Raw genomic sequence first — 7776 nt, forward strand, 5'->3', positions numbered from 1 at the left:
ATTAAGATGATCTAAAGACAATAATTAAAGCTAAACTAATATTGAATTTAAGTAGCTTGGGTCAAGATAATTTCAGTGTCAAAACCAATTAATTCCCAATTTGATAGAAAAGATCAGCAATATTCATCTGAATTAAGTTTTACAGCTCTGTTAGTAAATTTAGTTCAAGATAATGGTAATTCTTGTTTAAGCAATATCCATACATGGCATGGAAATTCTAAGTTAAGCAATTACCATAAATTGAACTATATTCCATAGACAGAACTTATAGATATAGATTAATCATTTAGGCTTGGGTATGAAAACATTTCCAGATCTAGCAATCTCCATACGTGGCATGAAAATTCTAAGTTAGGCTTATGCTCCAATCCAAACTTAAAGATACACTATACGCACACTGCTCAAATTGAATCAGATTAATATTACATATTTTAAGCGCAGCTTTCTTTGGGAATCATTGACGTTGGACACTGTCCTTGCCTTAACCCAAGAATGGATTTAGCTACTCATCTTCATTTTAAAATAAATTGGCAGGAATTTAAATAACGGGAATTAAAATACAGTATTTAAAAGACTATTTTTTAACCGACCATATAGGCGGTATATAATGAAAAGACAATAATTGAAAGACTATTTTTTAACCAACCATATAGGCGGTATGTAATTGAAAGACAATAATTGAAAGACTATTTTGAACCGACCATATAGGCGGTATGTAATTGAAAGACAATAATTGAAAGACTATTTTGAACCAACCATATAGGCGGTATATAATAAAAAGACAATATGAATAACATAATACAACTATATGGAAACAAAGGTTAAAGATTTAAGAGAGAAATTCTAAGAACAAAACTATATAGAAACTAAAGTTGAAAATTTAAGAGAGAAATCTAAAGATCACAATTATACTTTCATTATAAGAAAATCCAATCCTTACAAATGCACCCTAAGTGCTCTATTTATAGGCTAGAAAATGTAATGGAAACTATTCAATTATATAATTTAATAATACAAAATATCTAATTAATGATGTAAGCGATGATGTAATTCCAACTCATGATGTAAGCGATGATGTCACTCCAACCCATGATGTAAGCGATGATGTCACTCAAACCCATGATGTAAGCGATGATGTCATCAATTTGTGAGACTTGGGCTTTTCATATTTTTGGGCTTGGGCCTTGCTTGTGTTGGGCTTGGGCTTGAACCTTCCTTGTGTTGGGCTTGGGCTTGGGCTTAGGCCTTACTTGTGTTGGGCTTGGGCTTGGGCCTTACTTGTGTTGGGCTTGGGCCTAGGCTTTCCATATTTTTATATTATTATATTATTATATATATTATATTTATTTTTTTATATTTTATATATTTTATATATATTTTTATATTAATATTTTAAACATGCACAAAATCACAAAATGCATAATAATATTCAATTTAAACTATTTTAAGATCAAAATAAGGGTGAAATTATAATAAAATTTTTACAAAATTGATCACTAATCAAGAGAGCACTTGAGTGCAAAAGATGAACTAGTCGTTATGTGTTTCTGCGAAGAAAATTGTCGACAGATGCAAGGCATCGGTCGACAGTTCTTTTGAAACTGTCGACAGTTCATTGTGCAAGCATTTTGTCGATCGACAGATGCAAAAGCATTTGGTCGATAGATGGCTTGCCCACCATCAAAGCACCAAGGATTGGCATTCTACCAGTCAATAGATGCAAGAGCATCGGTCGACAGATTCATGAGAAAATAGAAGATCGATCGACAGATGATGATGTATCTGTCAACAGATAAAGTCATCTTTCAGAAAATACATACTACCAGTTGACTGATGCATAAGCATCAGTCGACGGATGATGGTCAATACAAAAGGCTGGTCGACAGATAACTAACAATCTGTCGACAGATGGATGACTTTTCAAAGACACCCATTCTGCTGGTTGACAAATGCATAAGTATCAGTCGACAGCTAGGCCAAAATTTAAAAATCGGTCGACATGTCACTTTGACCAATTGATGGTGATTTTTCCCAAGTATACGGATCGCACAAGTAATAGAGTAGTGAGTAGAGTATCGTTTCCACGACGATTGGGTGATCATTACCAAAATTATATTAACTCAAATATTATTTAAACAATTGATTAAGGGGAATTAATTTAAGACAACAAAATAATAACATAGAAAGTAAATATGGAGAGTTTCAAGATTTGGAGAGCACTAGGGTATTTTGATTTCACCTAATTAATCAAATTTAATTTAAATGGTTGATGATCCAAATTTAATTATTCATGCAATGATAATTAACCACACAAGTCAAATTTTTACTTTTGTTCCAATTATATTCTTTTGATGTTTATTATCTAGATCAAGTTATAGATTTTTCCTTCTAGTCTAAATCTATATCAACATATCAATCAAATATTGACCAAGTATTTGATAGCATTAAGCATAATAATAAACACTTGCATGAATAAAGAAAATCAATCAATGAAAATCAAATTATCATATTTAAGTTACATCAAAACACCCTAGTTTTAGAGTTTAGTTCATATTACAAATGATAAAATCCATAACAAAACAAATGAACATAAATATAGAATTTAAAGGAAATGGAAGAAGAGAATAAAACTCTTTTGATGTGTAGGATTTCCTTCTCCAAAAATGTTGTCACCAATTCTTGAAAAAATCTTCCACCAAGAGTGCTCCAATTTTCCAATCCTTCAAACTCTCTCCCTCCAACTCCTTTGATTTTTCAGCCTTCCTTCTCTATTTATACTCATTCATTTCTTCTTTTCCTTAATTTTCTCCTTAAAACATGGCTCCCTCCATGTGTTTCCTCCTCCATGTTTTTCTCTCCATGTTTTTCTCTTCTATGTTTTCCTGTGCATGTTTTCCTCTTCATGTTTCATGCCACCCATGTCCACTCAAAAGTTTAGGTCCCATACTCAATACAAAATAATCCCTCAAAATATCAAGAATTATAATTTAGGAATTTTTGTAAGATATGGGCTTAATTTAATTAGACTTTTGGACTAGACTTCTTAGGTCCAATTGGGCCTAATTCTTCATGAAATAGGCAGCCCAAATAACCCTTAAAACGTCTCTTAATCCATCTACAAATCAATCCAACTTGGAGAAAATGGAATGCAAAATTCGTAGATAATGCTGAATTTTTGATAGCTCTGACATTCTGTCACTTCAATAGCCATAACTTTCTATAGAAAAATCGGATTTATGCAACGTTTGAAGCGTAGAAAAGTAGACATATAGAGCTATCACATATTTTTTTTTTCAGAATTTTGTTGACATTCCAATTGGTACAACTTTTATTTTTAATCGAACCCTTAAGTAGCGAAAATCCATAACATTTGCTCTTCTTTCTCACTTTTCCTTCAAATCCTATCAACATGATAAATTACCTAAAATTAATATGTGAAACATATATAAGCATAAGAATTAAGCATAAAATCAAGTAAGAATGGTATAGAAAATATGTAAAAAATATTAGCACATCAAATACCCCCAAACTTGAATTTTTGCTTGTGCTCAAGCAAAAGAAATACAAATGAAAACATAAACGGAAAATAAAGAGATCTTATTTGATTTAGATTTTTTAAAGGTTTGCCTCAAAGATATCCACAAATTTATAACTTAAAGAAAATTCAAATATTACAACAATTTATATTTAAATCATAAATCAATTTATCTTCATAAAAAAAATTTCGGAGTGTGTGTATAGCCAATTGTAAATTATTGATGCACTTCAGATGAGTTTATGCAAATAAGTAGTTAAAAAATGACCTCTAGATAGAAATAATTCAAACTCCATGGGCATACTTTTCATTCCTCTCTCCACTAATGTAGAATAATGCACATTCAAGGATCAATAGGTCTTTATTGCCTTATAATATTAAGGTTAAGGTGGGGGTTAACAAGAAAAGATACAGATTGCAAAGCAAAGGAAAAAGTTGATGAAAATTTTTCCTCACTAACCCAAGAGAATTTCACTCAAAGCCCTCAAAAACACTACAAGATTATGTTAATACAATGAGTTGAATCCATATGAAGAATAAATTATTGTTGTTTTTTTTTTAATATATGTTTTTTCTCTTTTTTTTCTCTTTCTTTTTTGACTTTATGCAATCACAAATGCAAATAGGAAATGAATACAAAATATCTACTACTCTTTCACATTTTCTCTATTTTCACCATTCCCTCCAAACTTAATTTTCATCATCTATGTGGGAATGGTAGCTTCCATCTCATTTTCATCCATCTCAATAAATTAACCCTTAAATTTATAGCACTTACACTCACATCTTTTTTTTTTTCCACCAACAATTCCTTTTAAAAGGTAGGCTTAGTGTTTAGGCTATGAAAGGTAGGTTAATGTGGTTTACCAAAGACAAAGGTTCAAATAATTACAAGACTCAAAGGGGTAAACTAAAGATAAATACAAAATACATGGTAACTTGGTAAGTTTAAAGGATATTAATTTCGATCCAAAGAATGCCTAAATCATATCCTTAATTGTGCAATGACTAGGATTTTGCCTTGAGAGGTAATCAAGCAAGTTCTAGAGTTTGTTGAGATCAATTTAAAGTTACAAAATTTACATAAACCTTCTCTAAGTAGCAAAACAATTCATTACTTAAGGCTATGTGCTCAAATTGTTCCAAAAATTCCAAATCAACAATAAACTAACTCAATCTTTAAATATAAATTATCATTGTAGAGGATTTTCCAAAAGTCATAATTTATTTCAATTAAGTTTTATCATAGGCTCTTCAATTATCCAAACAAACAAGCCTCAAATCGAAACAAAACAATTTTTTTTTTCATACAATTTTTGATTTTCCATCTACCCCCAAACGTAAACTCAATATTATCCTCAATATTGTAAGAGAAATAAAAGATACAAAAAAACAAAAATACTCCCCTGGTTTTATTGCAGTCTTGAAGGAACATGAGTGGTGCTTCAATGCTTCTTTCATTGATGTTCCTACAAAACATGCAAAATCAAATTAAAGAACACATATGAGATTAAAAATTAGGGTGAGAAAAAAAAATGCAGCAAATAAAAAATAACTTTGGGTTACCTCTCAAAAAGCACTTGTTTATAGTCTTTAGCTTGACTATCACTTCACAATTTGAAGTTCCTTCTCCTTTAACTGAATCATTCCATGCTTTGGTTCGTGTAGTATAAATTTTGGCACTCTCATAAGTTTGATTCTTTTGTTACTCCAATTGAAATCTTCGTTGCCCACTTGCATCTAACCTCTTGATTACCTCTAGTTTCACTACCTCTTGCATGGTAGGATTAAGCCACCTTTGTGGTTGAGCCCTTTTCCCAAGTGATTCAACATCTTTTCTCATGTCAGACTCAAATCGAGTAAACCCAACTTTTTCAACTTGCATAAACACTTTCTCAAAGATTGATTGAGATTCATTTAATAGATCATTAGACTTTTCTAGATAATCTGCTACACAATTATTCTTTGAGTCTATCCTTAAGCATGTATCATTTTCCATTGGATATTTAGAAGATTGAAAAACATTAAAACTTACCTCATCTTTCCCAACTCTCAAAGTTAGTTTACCTTGTTGCACATGAATCAAAGCTGTTTCAGTAGCAAGGAAATGATGACCAAGGAATGAGAGGTACCTCTCTATCTTCCTCCATATCAAACACAATAAAATCTAATGGAAAAATGAAATTTTCCACTTTGACAAGAACATCTTCAATGACTCCTAGTGGATATTTCACAGATCTATCTGTCAATTACAAAGAAACAATTGTAGGCTTCACTTCACCTAAGCCCAATTTCCTAAAAACGAAGAAAGGCATTAAGTTAATACTTGCACCAAGATCACATAGAGCTTTATTAAATTCAGAATTCCCAATATTGTAAGGTATAGTAAAACTCCCTGGATCTTTTAACTTTGGAGGTAATTTGTTTTGAATTATAGCATTGCACTCCTCAGTCAGCATTATTGTTTCATGGTCATCTAACCTCCTCTTCTTGGATAGAATTTCTTTTAAAAACTTGGAATAGCTTGGCATTTGAGCTAAAGCTTCTGCAAAAAGAATATTAATGTGAAGCTTTTAAACGCATCAAGAAATTTCAAGAAATTCTTATCTTTATTGTGTTAGCGAAGTCTTTGTGGAAAAGGAATTGGAGGAACATAAGGTTTGACTGGCTCTCGCTTGTATTCCTCTTATTTCTTTTCTTCTTCATTGTGTGATTTTTCTTAAGGCAGAGGTGTTGTCTTGGTTGAATTTTCTTCCCCACATTTTTGTTGTTACCCCTCTAGCTATTTACTACTTATAAGAGTGATGACTTTCACATGCTCTTCAAGATTTATTTCAGTGTTGCTTGGTAGTGCACCTTGTGACCTTGTTGTCAATGTGTTATCCAATTACCCCATTTGTACTTCCAAATTCCTTACGGCAGCTTGTTGATTTTGGAAGTTTGTTCTTGTCTCTGTCATGAACTCTGTTGTGGCCTTAGTGAGTGTTGCCACCAAATCTTCTAAGGATGTCTGCTTTTCTTGAGGCTGAAATCCAAGTGGAGGTATCCTTACATTATTTTGATTATTGATCCATGAGAAATTTAGGTGATTTCTCCACCCTGGATTGTAATTATTGGAGTACGGATTGCTTTGTTGTTGATTGGAATTTGAAATATAGTGAGCTTGCTCCGCACTCGATGTTGCAAAAGGATTGCCAGCTTGACATTAGCCCATAACATGTTGCCCAGCAAACAATTCACAAACTTGCATAACAGAATGAACAACATTAATACTCAACTGATCTAGTCTTTTATAAATAGAGTCTACCTTAACATTTAAAGCAGTAAATGCTTCAATTTCATGAATCCCAACTAATCTCTTTGGCATAGTTATTTCGAAAGGCCATTGATAATTATTTGCAACCATTTCTTCTATCAAATCATAAGCCTCATCAGTGGATTTGCTCATCAAATCTCCTCCAGCTGCTGCATCAATGGTGATCCTTGTCGAATGGCTTAATCCGCTATAAAATGTTTGGACCAACAACCATTTAGGACGCCCGTGATGTGGACACCTTCTCAACAAGTCTTTAAATCTCTCCCAAGCTTCATATAAAGTTTCCATATCGGCTTAGTTGAAAGTTGTGATGTCATTCCTCATCTTTGTAGTTTTTGCCAGTGGAAAAAATTTAGCTAGGAATTTGCTAGCTAATTCATCACAAGTAGTGATGTTACCTGTTGGGAGTGATGTTAGCCAATTCTTTGCTTTATCTCTTAAAGAAAAATGAAATAACCTTAATCTAATGCCTTCATTAGATACGCCATTGTGTTTGAATGTGTCACATATTTCCAAGAAATTTGCAATGTGAACATTTGGATCATCACTGAGTAATCCACAAAATTGGACAGAAGTTTGGATCATTTGAAATATTGCTGGCTTGATTTCAAAATTGTTGGCTTGAACAGTCGGTCTTGTAATGCTTCAATTTGTGTCATTTATTGATGGAACACCATATTCCCTCAATGTTCTATTCGCTGCTTCGTTATTCATGGTTGCTTGTTGTTCTACTACTCTTCTTTCTCTCTTTAACCCACGAATAATGCGTTCAATTTTAGGATCAAATGGAACAACTTCAAGGTTTCTAACATGTTGCATACACAATTAAGCATAGCACCTGGTTCAACAAAAATATAGAAAATAATCATACATAAGCAATAAGAAGAAAAAAAAATTAAATTGAAATCAAATAAAATGGAAGGCA

General features: G+C 32.2%; 1 non-coding gene across 1 annotated transcript; it reads left to right on the forward strand.

Moving 5' to 3' along the window:
• Positions 1–7070: 7070 nt before the first annotated feature.
• LOC127813812 (small nucleolar RNA R71) lies at positions 7071–7178 on the forward strand. The gene has a single exon (XR_008026217.1). It is a non-coding gene; the product is annotated as a small nucleolar RNA R71 (small nucleolar RNA).
• Positions 7179–7776: the final 598 nt, after the last annotated feature.

The sequence above is a fragment of the Diospyros lotus genome, chromosome 11 (genome assembly GCF_014633365.1).
Source record: "Diospyros lotus cultivar Yz01 chromosome 11, ASM1463336v1, whole genome shotgun sequence".
Classification (NCBI taxonomy): domain Eukaryota; kingdom Viridiplantae; phylum Streptophyta; class Magnoliopsida; order Ericales; family Ebenaceae; genus Diospyros; species Diospyros lotus.